A 21,901-nucleotide genomic window follows, 5' to 3' on the forward strand; every position below is an offset into this window, starting at 1 on the left:
TTGTTTGAGACCCATTCTGTTCAGTCTTATAGGAGTCAAGTATGTCCTGTGAATATAGTTAAGATTGATTTGTTGATGGTCCGGGTTCCTTGATGTAAGACGGACATTTGCCCATGCTCCTTGCCAATCAAAGTCACTTTCCAGGTCTGGTATATCCCTCCTCCAGACAGAGTCTAGTTGGAGGGTTTCATACGAGGACGTTAGTAATTGATAATAAAAACCTGATACAAAACCTCTCGATGTCTCTCTTTCATAGAAGAATTTGTGGTATCTGTGGTGTTCAACTGGTATGTCTAATGGAACGCCGTGAGACTTCAAACATAGCTGTAACTGTATGTAAAAAAGCCATGTGGACTCGGTGAAATAAAATTTTGTGCATATTTCTCCATAACTACAAAAACCCTGGTTGTTAAAAACATCCCCTAATGAGTGTATGCCTTGCTCTTCCCATATAGGGAATCTTATAGGACGTTTTTCAATTAAGAGTGCATTGTTATTGAATAAGGGAATGTGATTGTGCCATTTTTGTTGGTTAGGATATTTTTTTTGTGTTTCACGCCATATCCGGATCGCATGGGTAATTATGGGGCCAAATTTCCGCTCACAGTGCTTGATTGGTAGTTTAGTGTGTGCTATGTCCTTCAGTCTATGTGGGGCTACTATGTTTTCTTCCAATTTTCTCCAGGATACTAATGCTTGGGGATCAAACCATATTGTCAATGGTCTTAATGTGTACGCCTTAAAATATTGGAAAAAATCTGGAACTGCCATGCCACCGTCTGCTTTATTTCTCTGTGCGGTGGATCTTTTTATACGTGGTGGTTTGTTATTCCAAATAAATTTGTATGTGGAGGAGTGTAATCTTTTCCAGTAACCCTCTGGAGGGGGTAACGGTAGCATTGAACTGATGAAGTTGATTCTAGGTAGTACATCCATCTTAACTATTGATACCCTTGCCTGTACTGAGTTTTTAAGTTTTGCCCACCTGTCCATATATATATATATTAGGGATGTCCGATATTATCGGCCTACCGATATTATCGGCCGATATCGGCATTCAAATGTGATATCGGAAAATATCGGGTTTAAATTTTTTATTTTTTTTTACATTTATATAACCTTTATTTACCCAGGCAAGCAAGTAAGAACAAATTCTGATTTTATTTATTGTCAAAAGTATGCATAATGTTGTGTTAATTCCACAACAAGAGATATGTAATGTTAATTACCTGAAATTATTCCATTTTTCCATTATTCCATAACCCTGCATATATCGGTATCGGTTGATATCGGTTGATATCGGTATCGGAAATTAAGAGTTGGACAATATCGGTATATCGGTATCGGTAAAAAAGCCAATATCGAGCATCCCTAATATATATACACATATATATATATATATATATATATATATATATATATATATATATATATATATATATATATATATATATATATGTATATATATATAAAAATAAGTCAGAACTAAGGCATGGTGCATGAATCACCTTGCTGTGCATGTTGACAGGGGTCTCTCATCTGACATCCACCACAGGCCAGTCACCACTCTGTTCCCGTCGGAGAGACATGGCAGACAAATCTGCTCAAGTGTAAAAGGGAGAGATGAAGACGCTGTATAGGTACAAACAGATGTTGCATGTGGGAGGAGGACGAGAATGGGGAAATTATATATGCGTGTAAGTGAATGTAAATGAGATTTGGACTCCCGGGAGAGGCCTCCAAACCGTAGATATAATGATCTGCTTTGTTGTGTCATTTGTACCATCCAAGCCGGTGTGGAGAAAAGGGGGCCAGGGGCTGGGGGGTGTAGAAAGGGAGGGCCGCCTTACGAAGTTATCTCTCTGTAATGGGAATTCCTTTGGCAAATTAGCTCATCGCTAATGAACAAGCTTCCGAAGCTATAATAGGGCTTTAATGAAATGGGGAGTTTAAAACAGGCAGAGCGAACACCAGCACACAGATTTAATACACTACTCATCTTATCCTCATTACCTGTTTAGGAAGCCATTTAGACACCAGGACCACCGACAATCCTTGGAACATACATCAATGTCAGTATTCTTTATGGACAGGCTCTCGTTATAAAATGTTTGGCTCTCACAATAAAATTATGTATACAGGTTAAAACTTCCCATTAGGGATGATCAAATAGAATACAAAAGAAAATAACTCATTATTACTTACACCAGTGTTGTGGTACTCAAGTCTCAAGACTGATTTTCAGGACTCGTCACTCGACTTGGACTTGAGCACTGATGACTCGGACTTGAGCATTGACTGCATTCGGACTCGTAAGATGCAGACGAGGACTTGCACTTGTTAATTGATAAATACAGTTATTTATATAAAAAATGTAATAGGTCCTAATAATTTGGCATACGATATTGATGGCTAGTGCATTTGTTTGGCTATTGTGTCACAAAGTAAATAAACTCCCTTTGAAATGGTGACTGCTGTGTCATTTATGTTTAATGTAGACTTTTTATTATTTGTATGTCAGCTCTTTGACTGCCAGAGTGGAGTGGATTCAACCTTGATGACTTGGACTTGGACTCGGATTAGGATAATGGGGACTCGACTCAGGCTCTTCTTTGGTGACTCAGACTTGGACTCGGACTCGAACACTGGCTGAAAGACCAGGATGTTATATCGGGTTTTTGTGTAATTTTCTAACACATCTTTAACTGTGTGTTACGTTAACTCATTGAACGCCAAAAACGATTATTCTTGTTTTTCAAAGCCAACCGTTGGCCGCCAAAAACGTAAATACTCTTTTTATAATTCTAATAAATCTTTTAAAAATGTTATTATTATTATTCTAAACAGTCCGCCGGACCTTCTTGTGTGAGCTCTGTGTGAATTAGAATTGAAATGACGATCGAATCCTGATAAGTGGCAGTATCGCCTACCTTTTGAACTGGGCTAGTTTACTGTGGGGAAGGGGGTTGCTCACTCACTGCTGGCCAGAGTCGTTGTAGCCACTAGCCTGCGGACTGTCTATGCAATGACGAGCGAACTATTGGAGATTATTATGAAGAGGACAAAACTATCAAATTTATGGATGATAAGGTACGTTTTCACAGACTACATTGGAGTCAGCACTTCTGGTAAATCATAAAAATACTATAGTCAAACCGGCCGAGCATGCATGTAACATCTGTTCACCGCTCCGCGGTAGTCACAGACACTAGAGTTGAGAGCACTCCAGACTAGGGCCAACTAACGTTCGGCAATGGCGATCGCCTAGACGAGCAAACTATTGGAGATTATTATGAAGAGGACAAACGGTGACGATCCATCCATAGCATAAGGTGCATTTTCACCAGACTATGTTGGATTCTAGTATTTTCAAACAAGCTGTTTGGATGTAACGATAACATTATCTGTTGGGCGCTGCCAGGGCCAACTAATGTTATTTATTGTTCTGACCCAAGACACTTTGGAGCAAGAGTGGACAGGGTTTTGGTGGACCTGCTGACAAATTGGTGGCAGGCGAGCAACCCGCATGGAATGCGAATATGCGCACAAAACACATCATATCTCACGTTCCAGGAAACGGAACTGGATTATTTTGAAACGGGACAATTCTTTGCATGAGATAGCGCAGGAACGAAGGTATGTAGAACTAAACGTTTTTTCCCCTGTTGGAGTATACATATTTCCTTTCAAATGAGCAATACTAGTGTCTCCATAGCTAAAATATAGAATATACGATGGGTCTGCAAACATTGTGAAAATGGTAGAAAAAAACACTGGCGTCAGGGAGTACAGATGGAAAAACAGCGTGGCAGTCAAAAAGATAAAGGAACATGCCAACTTTTTGGGAAATTAGCTTATTGGCCATCTAACCTGGAGTTAGACAAGCAGATACATACCCTTTTGTGCATCATTAGGCTTAGGGAACAGCTGCACCGTTAGCCTAGCATAGCATCATTCACTGGAAGTAATAATAAACTTTATTTGTATAGCACCTTTCATACAGAAACTGCAGCTCAAAGTGCTTCACAACAGAAAAAAGACAGGCATAAAATGAGCACATAAAGTGAAGACATATAAAATCACAGTTTTTCACATTAGGATCTAACATCCCAACAGGCCACCTTGTTTAGAGTTTGATTCAGTTTTAAATAGACAATAAAAAGAGTAAGATAAAATAGACAGAGTAAAATAGTGCAATAGTGCAGTGCAATAAAATTGTAGAATAGAATAGATTAAAATATATATATATTTTACAGTTCAATAAAATAGTTCTGGATTACTGTTCAACAGTTCAAAGTCTTCTTTACCTTCTGTTTGGTATCCACAGTTTAAAACTTGACAGTCTTCCCTCCTGTTTTATACCCACTTTGACCCTTTGAACCTCCCATCCAGGGCAAACCTCCCTCTCAGGGCGCAGTTCCCGCTCTCAGGGTGTAGTTCTAGGCCTGGGTCCTACACAGTTTTAAAGCCTGACAGTCTCTTGTTTGATACCCACACAGTTTAATACCTGACAGTTTTGAACCTGTAATAAAAAGCAATAGACAGAGTAAAATAATACAGTGCAATAAAATAGTAGAATAGAATAGATAGTAAAATTATGCAATAGAATGGACAGAGTAAAATAGTGCTACAGTACAATCAACAGCGGAGTGTATTAGAAGGCTATCGTAAAGAGGTAAGATTTTAGCTTATTTTTGAAAATATTAAGAGATCTAGCTTCCCTAATGTCCATAGGTAGTGTGTTCCATAATTTTGGTGCATAGTTTGCAAAGGCTGCATCCCCGATTTTCATTAAACTGTGGCTTGGAACCTTCAATAGACCAGTAGTAGATGATCGCAATGTTCTAGGAGGCACATAGTTGACTAGAGAATTTGCAATGTAGCTTGGTCCTGTTCCATTTAGTGCTTTGTATATAAGGAGGAGGACCTTGAAATCAATTCTAAATGTTACCGGAAGCCAGTGTAGGTATAATACTGGACTCCTCTTGGTTCTAGTTAGTAGCCTAGCTGCCGAGTTTTGAATGAGTTGGAGTCGTTCTGTTTTTTTTGGGAGGCCAGTGAGGAGTGCATTACAGTAGTCAAGTCGGCTTGAGATAAAGGCATGGATCTGTTTTTTTCCAGCGTCTTTTTTATTTATAAACGGCCGTACCTTAGCTATGTTTCTAAGGTGGAAAATTTATGTTTTTGTCACCTTGTTGACACTTCGGGTTTGATCCAAGGAGTAAGTTGCCCCATATTGCTCTGTAACATTTATCTTTTTGTTATAGGACCGACTAGTAGGATTTCAGTTTTGCCCTCATTTAATTTTAGGAAGTTGTTCGTCATCCATTTGTTTATTGCTAAGAGACAGGCGAAAATGGAGCTTATAGCTTTGTGATAATTCGGTTCAGCGGAGATGTACAATTGTGTGTCATCTGCGTAACTATGGAAACATATATTGTGTTTTCTAATGATGTCTCCGAGTGGCAGCATGCATAGTGAGAATAATAATGGACCAAGGCAGCTCCCCTGTGGAACTCCGAAGTAGGTGTCATGTTTCTCAGAAGAATGATCTCCAAGCCTAACGTAATATTTTCTCCCTTTGATATATGTTCTGAACCAGTATAAGCTGTGCTTAGATCTAATAGGACGAGAATTAAGACTTTGTTTGCATCAGAGTTTATTCTGAGGTCACTAATTATTTTTGTAAGAGCAGTTTCAGTGCTATGGTGCGTTCTGAAGCCTGATTGAAATTCCTCCATGATGTTGTTTTCTTTGAGAAAGGAGTTTATTTGTATTGAGAATTTTTTTTCAAGTATCTTGCTGATGAATGGGAGGTTGGATATTGGCCTATAGTTGGTACATTACTGTCTAGTTTGGGTTTCTTTAGTAAGGGTCTTACGACAGCTGTTTTGAATGTGTCTGGGAAAATACCTGTCAGAAGCGATGTATTTATAATATTTAGGACATGACTTGTTGCAATACTCTCAAATATTCGCTTAAAAAATGCTGTGGGTATAGGGTCAATACAGGAAGTGGAGGACTTACATTACATGACAGTTTTGTAAAGCTCAGTTGATGTAATGCAAGCAAATTTTCCTATGGTTACTTTTTCGCAGCGTTTGCTGATGGTGTCCATGTTTGTATCAGGACTAATGCTGGCTCTAATTGAAGTTATTTTGTTATTGAAGAATAATGCTAGTTCTTCACATTTTGATGCAGATGACTGTGCAGGGGTGGGGGCAGTGTTGAGTAGCTGGTCGATGGCTGAGAATAATATTCTAGAGTTTCCAACATTCTCTGTGATAATCTAAGAAAAATAGTCCTTTCTTGCCACTCGTATTTCTTTGTTATAGGCAGTCATGGCTTCCTTATATATATCGCAGTGGACTGTGAGCTTGGTTTTCCTCCATTTTCGTTCAGCAGCACTACAGATTATCTTTGTCTGACCAACACACTGCTATTATTTAACCATGGAGAGATTTTGTCACTTGACTTTTTTTTTGCCTTTAATGGAGCGACAGCATCCAGTGTATATGATAGGGTGTTGTTGAGATTTTCAACCATGCCGTTTAAAGAACAGTTCAGGCTGGATGGTTCAGTTTGTCTCATGATGTTTGAGAACTTCTCTTCATGTCATCTAGTACTTTTCGCTTTACAACGGTTACCTTTTTTGTCTCTGTTAAGTAGGTGTGCCAGTGTAGCTCCTAGTGTTACTCCTAGTAACTACCCCTGCCCACTTTGACAACCTAGGATGGCTTAGAGTAGACAACAGAGTACAGCAACTTGCAATGGGCCTGGTCTACAAGATACACTACACGACCAAGGTACCCATGTACATGTCAAAATACTTTCCAAAGGTCAGTGTGTAGTAGAAATATGCATAATTAACACTATTATATTAATATTAATTGATTGTATACCATATCCCTCCACTAGGACATTACATCTCATATTAAAGGTCACTTGCAGACATGCCTGTTTTGAGTATCAACAAGGTATAATGTAATTTGGCATGGTGTGTCATCATGTGTTGACACAACATGTTGACCTGTCAATAACAAGGTATAATGTAATTTGGCATGGTGTGTCATCATGTGTTGACACAACATGTTGACCTGTCAATAACAAGGTATAATGTAATTTGGCATGGTGTGTCATCATGTGTTGACACAACATGAAGCCTGTCAATAACAAGTGTCAATAACAAAGTATCATGTCATTTGTGAAGGGGTGTCATCATGTATTGACATGATGACTGAATTCTGTGTTAAACTGATGTTTAACAGCTGTTCCCTAAGCATAATGCATGCACAGAGAAGAAAAGGGTAGGCTATGTATCTGCTTGTCTAACTCCAGGGTAGATGGCAAATAAGCTAATTTCCCAAAAAGTTGGCGTGTTCCTTTAAGAGCAACACATCCTGTATTATATCAAGGTGGCCTGTGTTCTGTCTACAAGCCCATAGCTTAATACCAAAGAGCCTGTCTTTGTGGGGAATCTATTTACATTTAGCAGCTGTCTTGTGTTGCTCTAATGTTCAAGTTCTGTCCCAATCTTGGCCTGAGACAGACTCTATTAAAGTCGAGGCGGGGGACATCTGTGGGATTAGAGCAGCCAGGACACACACCTGAGCCACGGCCAGCCCATCCATCAGCATCTCAGTAATATCCACAGAACCTCATTTACACAAACAGCTCACATGTCCTTCCTCAACTTCTTTTTATTGTTTGGTATATATTATGTTGCTTTGAATGTTCTTATTATGTGCTACCAGTGCTTTATTAAATGTTGTATATACATTCTGTACAGAGTGTGTGGTAAATAAAGTATCTATCTGTCTGTCTGTCTGTCTGTCTGTCTGTCTGTCTGTCTGTCTGTCTGTCTGTCTGTCTGTCTGTCTGTCTGTCTGTCTGTCTGTCTGTCTGTCTGTCTGTCTGTCTGTCTGTCTCTGTCTGTCTGTCTGTCTGTCTGTCTATCTATCTATCTATCTATCTATCTATCTATCTATCTATCTATCTATCTATCTATCTATCTATCTATCTATCTATCTATCTATCTATCTATCTATCTATCTATCCCTTTACTCCTTCTTCATCCACCACCTCCATCTCTGATTACCGGGCCACATAGGTGTGATGTCCTGATAGATGGAGCGGAGTGGAATGAGAGGAGGACAGGGAGGGAGGTGAAGACTCTGGGGAGGTGTGTTTGTTAATAACATGGATCAGACTTGGCAGGGGGGAAAGCCTGGCACCAGGCTGTGTGGCCTGAAAGACAGGCGCCTAAATCTTTGGGCTCTGACAGCATTTTAGCCAAACAAATCTTACAGCAACAAAAAAAAACATAGGTGGAGAAGGATGGACAGAAAGAGATGACAGATGGAGGAAAATCACCACTCCCTCCAGGACAGACCCCGTTTGTTACTGTAACTTGAAATGGAACACATATCCTCTCTCTCTCTCAAATGTAACCTGACTACCTCTTCAACATTGCAACAACTCGTGTTCCTCGTTCACCTTACCAGGGTTCCACCAGAACCCTTTTGGGATTATCGTCACACTCTTAAGAGCTTATGGGATTGTCAGAGGGAATCAGATCATGGTTTCGTTATGATGACATGCCTGAAATCGCCCCGGGCCAAAAGAGTAAATATTTTATCAGCTTATATTAATGGGTATTTCACGTAGGTCCTCCTGGTGTCTTCAGGGACGGTCATTGAGGATTCTCATCCTTTCATTCATGGTATATGGCAGCTCTAGCTTTACACCATAAATCTTTTATAGACACTGGTCCTCATTCTCGAACGGACATACCAAGGAAAGGTACCAAGGAACTCGAAAAGGCAGTCATAAGTCGGACAGACTGGTGTGTGCCCGTGTTTCAGCTTTCTTTGGGAGAAGTCCTTGGGGATTGCAGTCACTTCAATTCTACAGACATCCACGGAATTAAATAATTATAATGATAATAAATACGACAATATTTGTATCATTAACAATTATGTTTTCCATTTAGGTAGTCATGACTCAATGAACCATGTCTGAAAATAAACAAGAACTAAACCTGATCTCTGCAGATATACTGTATAGTGTAGTGGTCAGCAACCTTTACTATCAAAAGAGCCATTTCCCCCCCTCCCACAAAATAAAATTCCTCTGGAGCTGCAAAACCAATTTACCCTTAAAATGAAGATAACACAGTGTATAACATTTAGTTATCCCCAAGCATATCCCACATTTACCATAAAACGCTTGACAATTGCATACCCAAAGTAATTTGCGATTTATTATACTTTATACTTATAGCACACAGTTTGTTGCATTAATGCAGAAGAGGACAAACAAGACTGGCTGTGTAAACCTACTTTTAAATAAAACACAGAAGAGGAGACAAAACACTGGTGTCTGTAGACCGACTTTGAAATAAAACCGTGAACTATTCAGGTATATTTGAGTCCTTCCCTTATTTGTGGAACATTTATAAAAATAAAAAGTAGTCCACTTTGCAAAAAGACTACCATGTACTTTGAAACAAAACACAGAAGAGGAGAAAAAACACTGGCATCTGTAGACCTACTTTGAAATAAAACCCTGAACTATGCAGGTATATTTGAGTATTTCCCTTATTTGTGGAACATTTATAAAATAAAAAGTAGTCCACTTTGAAAAAAACTACCATGTGTAGACCTACTTTGAAATAAAACCATGAACTATGCAGCTCTATTTGAGTCCTTCCCTTATTTGTGGAAAATCTATAAAATAAAAAGTTACATTTTTGTTGTTCGCAAATTTCTCACCACATATCAGGCATACAGGTAAGCCTGCATCGTTAGTCATGAAAGCAAATTAATCTGTCCACGCTGAATTAAACCCTCTATTTTCCTCAGACTTTCCTTTTTTTGGATTTATCCATGGCTAGCTTACTGGGGGGTCAGAAACTCAAGATTAGCCACTTGCAGACGGCAGGGAGAGGCGCAGGGTGAGACGTACTGTTTGAGTTAATGAAATATTTTTTCATTTCAGTGTCACAGTATGATATCGATCTCCAAAATAAGAGAAAAAAGTTTTAAAAAATAAAAATAAATGTTTTTTTGTCAGGGAGCCGCAGCTGATTTAGTTAGGGAATTTTAGCAAGATGTTTGGACCATCTGTGAAAAAATGTATTACCAATAGCTTTCTTCACCAAAGTGTTCCTATAGGTGTCTACTAACACCTCTCAATTTATTCAAACCCAAATCCTCAGGGAAAATTCTGGAGAGCCAATCAAAGTTAAGGAGCCCAGGGGGCTTGGGCGAAAAATATGAAAAAAATTAAAATCAAATATTAACGTATGGGGTGACTAACTAGGGGTTTTCAGGGGTGCTGAATCTATTCCAACCATTAGTTTTGAGTAAGAATGGCTCCCTGGCCATAAAATATTGGTATATTATATATATAGTATAATATATTTTAAGCTATAATGTACAGCAAAAAGGGTATAATCAACGGTATGGGACTGAGGTGTTGTTGATTTGATTCTATTCTGGAAAATAAAATATGAAAATATTGCAAAAAACTAATAAGTGTTCACCTACTGTGCACATGCTCAGTAGGATACACTGTCTGCATGTGGGGAAGGAGCAGGAGTGCTGCATCATGGCAAATATCTCTGCACAACAAAAACGATTTTAAGGTATGATCGTTTAACTACTCTTTGGGAGAGTAATTGGTTTTCCTCTGCTGGCAAAAGGTTTGATAACTGTAAATGTAGCACTTTATCAATTTTCTCTAGTTTAATGCTAACAATAAACAACCATTCACCTAGCTAAAGTTGGCTTACAGCTAACATTAGATAGATAGCTAGCATCAGAGTGGTTATAAGATCAGCTGGACTTTGTGTGGTGATCTACTTTTTCAGTGAAGATAATCTTGTAGTTCACTCACTCCATCAATAAGTCTTGCTGTGTGGACTAGTTCTGTATGTTTTGACACGAATCATGACACTTGTCTTTTAGTAGACTACAACATGGAAGAGGATTCTGTAGCTTGTTGCTTAAGGTGCTTCATCTGTGGTGGTCCTGAGACTGGGATTAAAAAGCTCTCAAAAGTCACCCAAAAAGGCTACGCACAGATTTAGTCTTATTCTGAGAGTGTGGACGATGAAGCATTAATCAGAAGACTACATGAAGACTGGAAAAACGGAGATGATCCCAAGCTTAGACGCCATTTGGAATGCAGAAACGAGCTATACAATGGTGCAAGAAGTAAATCCACTGGAAATCGTACGTTTGTTTTATTTTTCATTGTGATGAAAGCACTTGCAGTTTTCAATCATATTCTATGTTGTGAGTGACATCTCAATTTAATAAAAACGTTTAACAAATTCTATTCTTTAGGGCAAGATGAGCAAGACCAACATCCAGACATGTTGAACAGACGCAGCGTATTGTCTGGGTCAAGTAGTCAAAGTGCTAGCAGCTCCACCATAGTTGGATGGTTGGAAGTAGTAAACCCCTTCGATAACACACGGGACAGGAAGACCCTGGTGTCCTTCTCTACAGGGTTTAGCAGCTCTCTCGGAGACCCAGTAAATGCGGATCAGGCAGAGGAGATTGGCAGAACCATACAGGCCAAGATGGATGGGAAAACTGTTAATGATACAATGCAAACAAAGTACTAAGTCAAATCATTAGCAACCCTCAGATCTGGACCCAAAGTCAGTGGGGAGAAGCTGGTTATTGACTCACTCAATCTCTTCAACCGCCTCATCATCATCAGTGAGCGTGAAGTCAAGACCAAAGAAGCTCTGCTATTTGAGTTGACGCCAACACCGATGTCTCTTTTTGACAAAAACCAGAAGATGCGAACGCCAGATAAGGCTGCTCTAGCAAAGTTCCTAAAGACATTTGTGGAACCTATTGGGCAAACCCCATGCACGAGCCTTGTGATTGATGGTGGGTGGCTCCTGCACAATGTCAAGTGGGAGGTTGACCTCACCTGGAAGGACATCGCTGAGAGCTACCTCGGGTTTGTGAAGGCCATGGGAAGCCAGCACCTCCGGATCACTGTGGTTTTTGACGGATATGACAACTCGACCAAGGACCATGATCATCTCAGACGTACAAAAAGTTCCTTGACAACAAGAACAACAAGGCCCAGCTTATCCTGCTTCTAGCTGAGACATTCAGTAGTAATGGAATCCGTGTACATCAATGCTTTGATGATGCAGACACTTCTATCGTCCAGGCAGCTCTATGAGGCAAGAGAGTCCGCTGTTGAGGGGAGAGCTGAGGATACGGACATCCTGGTTATGCTCATTCATCATGATGCAGACCACTCAGTCTTCTTCACAACAGCAAACAATGTGTCTTACGATGTTGGAAAGATACAAGAGGCCCTCCCAGAGAAATACAGGAAATATCTGCTCTTTCTACACAGCTTCTCAGGCTGCGATACCGTGTTTGCAATTTCTGGCTTTAGCAAACCAACTTTCCTACGCACACTCTGCAAGACGGACCAAGCTGAGAAGGCCATGGAAGTTTTTCTTGACATCCAAGCCCAGAAAGATACCATCATCACAGCCGGCTGTGAAATATTCAAACTCATGTTCCATGGGAAACCACCCAAAGGTTTGGGGGACTTGAGATTTGAAATGTTCAGCAAGCGGGCTGCAGCAGGGAAAATCAGCCCTGAGAAACTGCCCCCCCCGACTACAGCAGCAGCAGCACAACATTCTCTCCGGGCATATCTCCAAACCAGAGACTGGCTTCTACTACAAAGTCCATCACTGGATGTTCTGGACTATGGCTGGAAACTGGGAGAAGAAGGCTATGCACCAGTCCCTACCACAGACCCCATTGCCCCAGACTATCTCCTGAAATTCATCAGCTGCAACTGTGAGGGAGACTGCAGTACACGCAGGTGCTGCTGTAAAAAACAGGGGGTCAAGTGCATATCTGCTTGTGGCAAGTGTAAAGGAGAGTGCCATAACAACCAGACAGACGAGAAAAGGAGTGAGGAAGATGGGGAGTTGGCTTAGTAAAAAAAAAAATGAAACCATGTATCAATAATGCACATTTCTATACCATTCCATTCTATGTAACGTTACATTTCTCTTGGAATAAAGTAAAAATATATGTTCTTATGGACAAAAAATCGTTTTTTACTAAAAAAACAAATGGTTGGAATAGATTCAGCGCCCTGAAAAACACTTGTTAGACACCCCACAAGTTAATATTTGATTTTTCATATTTTTCACCCAAGCCCTCTGGGTATACCAATATTTTATGGCCAGGGAGCCAAATTTACTCAAAACTAATGGTTGGAATAGATTCAGCACCCCTGAAAACCCCTAGTTAGTCACCCCACACGTTAATATTTGTTTTTAATTTTTTTCGCCCTAGCTCCCTGGGCTCCTTAACTTTGATTGGCTCTCCAGAATTTTCCCAGAGGATTTGGGTTTGAATAAATTGAGAGGTATAGACACCTATAGGAACACTTTGGTGAAGAAAGCTATTGGTAATAAATTTTTTCACAGATGGTCCAAACATCTTGCTAAAATTCCCTAACTAATTGGCTAAAGAGCCGCATGCGGCTCCAGAGCCGCAGGTTGCCGACCCCTGGTATAGTGGAATAGACTGTATTAATATGCCATATACCGTCTTGTTCTCTATGATATTATTTATTGTTGGTTTTATTTATTTCTATTGCTTAGAAATAAATAAAACCAACTATAAATAATAGAGAACAAGACGGTATATGGCATATTAATATAGTCTATTCCACTATACAGTAGCTATATCCACGGCAATTGGTTTTAATTCCTATTTATTTAGTTTGCAGTCTCTGTGTAATGCTCAAAATGCCTCATTGAGTCATACATGCAATAAATGCAAAAGGTAATTGTTAATGATACAAATATTGTCGTATTTATCTTTATTACAATGATTTAATTCCAAGGATGTCTGTAGAATCGACTTGAACGCAATCAGCAACTATTTATCCCAAATGAAGTATTTTACCAGTTTCATCACCTGTGCATTGTATCTTACTATTGCACTTTACTGTTACATTTGCAAAGAGGGAGGTTGGATGTTGTATTGTACTTGTGCTGTATGATGACAATACATTTGAATCTAATCTAATTTTGATCAGTCGCAAATCGATTCTGCACTATCTGTTGCATACAGGGGTCAGCACTGGACGTGTGTATCACTTCCGCAACGGATTTGATTTCCGGGGTTGGCCTGATTGGCCGCGACGGCCACGTGACACGCCGCCGCCCCGCCGGCAGCGGCCGAGGCGGTAACACCAGAGGCTGCTGTGTTTCACTGCCGCTTTCCCACTTCAACGCCGCAGCAGCATTGTCGCGCCTAGCACAGTCTCTAACAGTAACAGTAAGAAGCATTAATGTTGCTGAATTAAAGAATGAATAAGTTAAACGTGTCAATTCAGCAGTCAAAGTGTACTGTATAAATCTAACTTCATTAGACGGCCGACGTACGGCTCTCTTGTCCATTAATGGATATATAATGGATATTTTATTTATCTGCCACCGTGGTGTAATGGTTAGTCCTCATACCTCTCAAGCAGTGGCCAGCCGTGTATAGGTGTAACAGACTGACAGCCAATGAAATGGGTGCATTTGTCACGCTGTCCAAGGAGCTGAACTGCTCTCGTGCAGCCGTGTTCGAATCCCGGTCGGGGCAAAAGCCTGTCATACATTATCAAAGATAAACAGCTATGTTGAATCAATAAACATGAATATCACTAAATAAACATGAATATTGCACAGATTTAGATTATAATAGTAAAGCTATTATAATAGTTCAATGGTTGTGATGGCAAAGTTTGCGTCAGGTTCCTTACTGTATATTTGCATATCGTATGTCACAAATGTAACAGTACTATATACCTGTATGTCATAAATGTCACTATGAATTGAAAATGGGGGACCCTGATGTAAACAAGACAAGTGTCTTTCTCTGCTCTGCATCCCCTTAAACATTTTGTGTATTGAGCCGTACTGTATTGTACCCATTCTGCAATCTGTTAAATAAAGTTTTCATTCATTAATTCTGTCCCTATCTCTCCTTGTTGCACATATTTAGATTATCATTAGATTGTAGCGGCAGAGGTTTTTGTCAACTTAAATCATGTTTCTTAATTTATGCACAGGACTGTGTGTGGATGACCACAGGCCTGTGGTCCCCAACACCTCTGGGGTCAAACACCATCTCCTCAGTCTTCTTAACATTTAAAACCAGACAGTTATTGTCGAACCAGTTTACAAACCACTGGATTTCCAAATAATAGTCAGCTAGGTCACTGTCATTCTTAATTAGAGCTAAAATGGCAGCGTCATCAGGAAATGTTCATATCATATCTGGTGAATTACCTAGCTCATGGAAGTCGGCCATGGTTCTCCCCTTGTTAAAGGGCGGAGACCCCTCTGACCTAAATAATTATCGCCCTATTTCCAGATTGTCTGTAATGGCCAAAGTCTTTGAATCTCTTGTAAACAAACTGAAAGAGTTTCTAGCTGACCATAATATTCTTAACAAGTCTCAGTCAGGCTTCAGATCCATAGTACTTCAGCGACTATGCTAGTCTCAAATGACATAATTGAAGCACTAGACAAGAAAAAACACTGTGCAGCATTGTTTGTTGATCTGTCTAAAGCGTTTGACTCTGTGGATCACGCATTACTGCAGAGGCTTGGCTGCATATAGGTCTTGGTAAAACAGCTTTGAGCTGGTTTAAAAACTATCTATCTGAAAGAACTGTGTCTCAGTAATAATAATAATAATAATAATAATAATAATAATAATAACTTTATTTGTATAGCACCTTTCATACAGGGGATTGCAGTTCAAAGTGCTTTACATCAGTAAGAAATAAAACATAAAATCAGTGTAAAACAAGCAGCAAGAGCAAAGCATAAAGTGGGATAAAATAATGCAGATATATTAATCAATTCATATCAGAACCTCACGTTCCAATATGCTTCTGTAATCTGTTACAAAACATGATAAGGTTATAGTATGCACCCAGCAGATAGTGGGGCGTAAAGATAAAAGTAGAAATAAGTCAAATGAGCAGACATATAAAATCACAGTTTTTCACATTAGGATCTAACATCCTTCAGGGCCACCTTGTTTATGGTTTGATTCAGTTTTAGTAGAATGTAAAATACATGAATGATGAAATGAGCACATAAAGTGCAGACATACTATAAAATCCTCTGATATATAAAATAAAGGAGAATAAAGACATGGGGAATAAAACATCCCTCCAGGCCTCCAGCTCCCTCTGAAAAAACTCTCTCAACAAAGTCCTGGAATGGCATCCTGGGATTGGTGAGTCCTTCTGCTGCATAGGTCTGGAAGACCTTAGTGGAGCAGTAGAAGTACAGTATCTCACCGCTCCAGTCTGATAAAAAAAAAAGTGGATGGTGGAGCCATCTCTGAGGAACCGGGACTTTGGCTGACCACAGGCGAGGCAGTTGTGTGTCCTCTTGGGGAGCCGCTGTTGTTGTTGCTGCTGCTGCTGCTGCTTCTCCAGCATCTCACTGAATGAATGAATGAAAACTTTATTTAACAGATTGCAGAATGGGTACAATACAGTATGGCTCAATACACACAATTGTTAAGGGGATGCAGACCAGAGAAAGACGTTTGTCTTGTTTACATCAGGGTCCCCTATTTTCAATTCATAGTGACATTTATGACACACACAACATACATGACATTTATGACATAGGGACATACATGACATACAGGTATATAGTACTGTTACATTTGTGACATATACGATATGCAAATATACAGTACTGTTACCCATAGATCCTAACATGGATTATATACATATGACGGTGAGGAGACTGTACATTAGGAGGGGGTGGGTTGGTGAGAGAAAAAATATATACCTCACAATCTTCTCCACTGCAGCCTGGAACACAGGGGACTCCTGGAGGCAGCCCTCAGCCAATGGCACCAGGGCTGGCGGCAAAGTGGTGACAGGGACACTGACCGTTTGACTGCCTGCACAAACATAAACAAATTAAATAAAAATATTTTAAAAATCAATTGTTATTGAGAGAAAGTAAACTGGTGAAAAATAGACAACAAGTGATGTCAAGAGTCACTTTATTGTCCCATGAAATACAGCCCAAAAACCCTGCTGACAAACGTTTGCTTATAAAATACATTCTATACTATAATAATACAAACGTTTCATTGTCTCTCTGTGACGACAAAGTTGTTTAAATAAGGGGAGAAAAGTAGCTAAAACCAATGTATTTGGATGGGACAGGAAGTACCATTGGCAACCGGAAGTCAGCCGGAAGTGACTACTTTCAGGTTGTGCAAGTGGAGAATTAGCAAGTCACGTCTCAGTCCAGCTGCCCAACCCCTGTACACTAGCCTGACTGTCCTGATTATGTATATGTGTGCCTGCCTGCATATACAGTGCTTATACTGTACATGTATGGGCTTTGATTTGTCCCTGTACACAGTTTTTTTTTTTATAGATGCATGAATGCCTAGTAGTGACTAGTGAGTACAGAATATGTTTTAAATTGTTTTTATATTAGCTTTAACACTTTGACTGCCATGAAACGTCTTTTCACGTCATTGCTGGCCATGCTCAAGTTGCCGGGGGACGCTGTACAGCGTCCTTATATCAATATTTCAAAAATCTGCGATCGGATTCATAATGCCCCTCCGCTGGCCTGAGATCCACCAGCAGGACCCACTGAGCTCTCTGGCGGTTCAGGAGCGCCATCTGGTGGCCGATCGGCGCAATCGCCAAACAGGATGTTGAATAGAGGTTGTCCTAGACGACCGTAGTACTTCCGGCGCTCGCTATAGGTCCCGCGACTCTGGCTCGTCACACTACACAGTGATCGATTGCCAATAACTCGATAAACAACATGATTTGGACGTATATACCATTATACAAGCTGGAGATGGACCGGGTAAATTTACATCCCATAATGATAAGATTTCAACTCGACGATGATCGCCCAACGGCGCGCGGAGACTGGGGTGAGTTTCAGCGTGTAACGTTACCGTCTTCGATACTAACTGATATTATCAACATTTGACCCACATTAGATGATTGGTATAATGCTGCCCACGGAATTATGTCAAATGTAAACTACAGTATAAGATCCCAACAATGTCACAACAGCAGTCATACTGTATATTTTCAACAATACGTTTGTTTACCAATAGGTTTTTGGGTTTGTGTTGGCAGTTTCAACAGTTGGATGTACTCCGTGAAGCTGACTGAGTCGTGTTTTGTTTCTGCACAGCAGATCTAATAACGATAATACATTGTGTCCTATCTATCTATCTCACTATCTATCTGCAATGCTTTTATTTTTTACTCCGTTTATTTGATCAGGGACAGTGCATATCAATCAACAGTTATACATTTATAAATGAATACAAATTAAAAACTGTAAATATGCCAACATTAGTTTTCAGTTGTAGTCCCTGGGCTAGATGTTTAAAGCCCAACCTCCAGGTTAAACCCTACTGATCAATTATGGGTAGTTTACATCATTGGTATATAATTATATATATATCTGTACATATCTCTTACCTACTCTTACTAGTTACACTGCTGGCCAGTATGACTTACTACCATAGTGTCTTTATACCTGTATCACTGTACATATTAATACTATATCTAAATCTGTACATATCTCTTACCTACTCTTACTAGTTACACTGCTGGCCAGTATGACTTACTACCATAGTGTCTTTATACCTGTATCACTGTACATATTAATACTATATCTAAATCTGTACATATCTCTTACCTACTCTTACTAGTTACACTGCTGGCCAGTATGACTTACTACCATAGTGTCTTTATACCTGTATCACTGTACATATTAATACTATATCTAAATCTGTACATATCTCTTACCTACTCTTACTAGTTACACTGCTGGCCAGTATGACTTATACCATAGTGTCTTTATACCTGTATCACTGTACATATTAATACTACAACTCTGTACATACATGTAGTACTCATAGTACTAATTTATATATGTTATACCCAGTTTAACCACCTGTACAGTGTATATTACTATTTCACGTTACTGCTACATAGTCACTCTGGTTGGATGCCAAACCTCTTTTAGTTGTACTGTACTTGTGCTGCATGATGACAATACATTACAATCTGCACTGAATTAGTCACAGAATGTTTTGGGACTAGAAGGTTTACAGGGTTAACCGGCTGTCGTGTGGCAGTGAAAGGGTTAACCTTCTGTGTATTGTTGAAGGTTTAGTCCACATTGTTTATTGAACAAAAATACAACATGAAGGTTGGCCTTTAAGCCAGAAACAATAGTACTGTTACATTTGTGACATACGATATGCAAATATACAGTAAGGAACCTGACGCAAACTTTGCCATCACAACCATTGAACTATTATAATAGTTAGGATCTATGGGTAACAGTACTGTATATTTGCATATCGTATATGTCACAAATGTAACAGTACTATATACCTGTATGTCATGTATGTCCCTATGTCATAAATGTCATGATGTCATGTATGTTGTGTGTGTCATAAATGTCACTATGAATTGAAAATAGGGGACCCTGATGTAAACAAGACAAACGTCTTTCTCTGGTCTGCATCCCCTTAACAATTGTGTGTATTGAGCCGTACTGTATTGTACCCATTCTGCAATCTGTTAAATAAAGTTTTCATTCATTCATTCAGTGAGATGCTGGAGAAGCAGCAGCAACAACAACAACAGCGGCTCCCCAAGAGGACACACAACTGCCTCGCCTGTGGTCAGCCAAAGTCCTGGTTCCTCAGAGATGGCTCCACCATCCACTTTTTTTTTTATCAGACTGGAGCGGTGAGATACTGTACTTCTACTGCTCCACTAAGGTCTTCCAGACCTATGCAGCAGAAGGACTCACCAATCCCAGGATGCCATTCCAGGACTTTGTTGAGACAGAGTTTTTTCAGAGGGAGTTGGAGGCCTGGAGGGATGTCTTTATTCTCCTTTATTTTATATATCAGAGGATTTTATAGTATGTCTGCACTTTATGTGCTCATTTCATCATTCATGTATTTTACATTCTACTAAAACTGAATCAAACCATAAACAAGGTGGCCCTAAAGGATGTTAGATCCTAATGTGAAAAACTGTGATTTTATATGTCTGCTCATTTGACTTATTTCTACTTTTATCTTTACGCCCCACTATCTGCTGGGTGCATACTATAACCTTATCATGTTTTGTAACAGATTACAGAAGCATATTGGAACGTGAGGTTCTGATATGAATTGATTAATATATCTGCATTATTTTATCCCACTTTATGCTTTGCTCTTGCTGCTTGTTTTACACTGATTTTATGTTTTATTTCTTACTGATGTAAAGCACTTTGAACTGCAATCCCCTGTATGAAAGGTGCTATACAAATAAAGTTATTATTATTATTATTATTACTGAGACACAGTTCTTTCAGATAGATAGTTTTTAAACCAGCTCAAAGCCGTTTTACCAAGACCTATATGCAGCCAAGCCTCTGCAGTAATGCGTGATCCACAGAGTCAAACGCTTTAGACAGATCAACAAACAATGCTGCACAGTGTTTTTTCTTGTCTAGTGCTTCAATTATGTCATTTGAGACTAGCATAGTCGCTGAAGTACTATGGATCTGAAGCCTGACTGAGACTTGTTAAGAATATTATGGTCAGCTACTGTAGAAACTCTTTCAGTTTGTTTACAAGAGATTCAAAGACTTTGGCCATTACAGACAATCTGGAAATAGGGCGATAATTATTTAGGTCAGAGGGGTCTCCGCCCTTTAACAAGGGGAGAACCATGGCCGACTTCCATGAGCTAGGTAATTCACCAGATATGATATGAACATTTCCTGATGACGCTGCCATTTTAGCTCTAATTAAGAATGACAGTGACCTAGCTGACTATTATTTGGAAATCCAGTGGTTTGTAAACTGGTGCGACAATAACTGTCTGGTTTTAAATGTTAAGAAGACTGAGGAGATGGTGTTTGACCCCAGAGGTGTTGGGGACCACAGGCCTGTGGTCATCCACACACAGTCCTGTGCATAAATTAAGAAACATGATTTAAGTTGACAAAAACCTCTGCCGCTACAATCTAATGATAATCTAAATATGTGCAACAAGGAGAGACGGGGACAGAATTAATGAATGAAAACTTTATTTAACAGATTGCAGAATGGGTACAATACAGTACGGCTCAATACACAAAATGTTTAAGGGGATGCAGAGCAGAGAAAGACATTTGTCTTGTTTACATCAGGGTCTGCCATTTTCAATTCATAGTGACATTTATGACATACATGACATTTATGACAGGGACATACATGACATACAGGTATATAGTACCGTTACATTTGTGACATACGATATGCAAATATACAGTAAGGAACCTGACGCAAACTTTGCCATCACAACCATTGAACTATTATAATAGCTTTACTATTATAATCTAAATCTGTGCAATATTCATGTTTATTTAGTGATATTCATGTTTATTGATTCAACATAGCTGTTTATCTTTGATAATGTATGACAGGCTTTTGCCCCGACCGGGATTCGAACACGGCTGCACGAGAGCAGTTCAGCTCCTTGGACAGCGTGACAAATGCACCCATTTCATTGGCTGTCAGTCTGTTACACCTATACACGGCTGGCCACTGCTTGAGAGGTATGAGGACTAACCATTACACCACGGTGGCAGATAAATAAAATATCCATTATATATCCATTAATGGACAAGAGAGCCGTACGTCGGCCGTCTAATGAAGTTAGATTTATACAGTACACTTTGACTGCTGAATTGACACGTTTAACTTATTCATTCTTTAATTCAGCAACATTAATGCTTCTTACTGTTACTTTTAGAGACTGT

Source organism: Notolepis coatsorum, assembly GCF_963971535.1.
Source record: "Notolepis coatsorum genome assembly, chromosome: 20".
NCBI lineage: Eukaryota > Metazoa > Chordata > Actinopteri > Aulopiformes > Paralepididae > Notolepis > Notolepis coatsorum.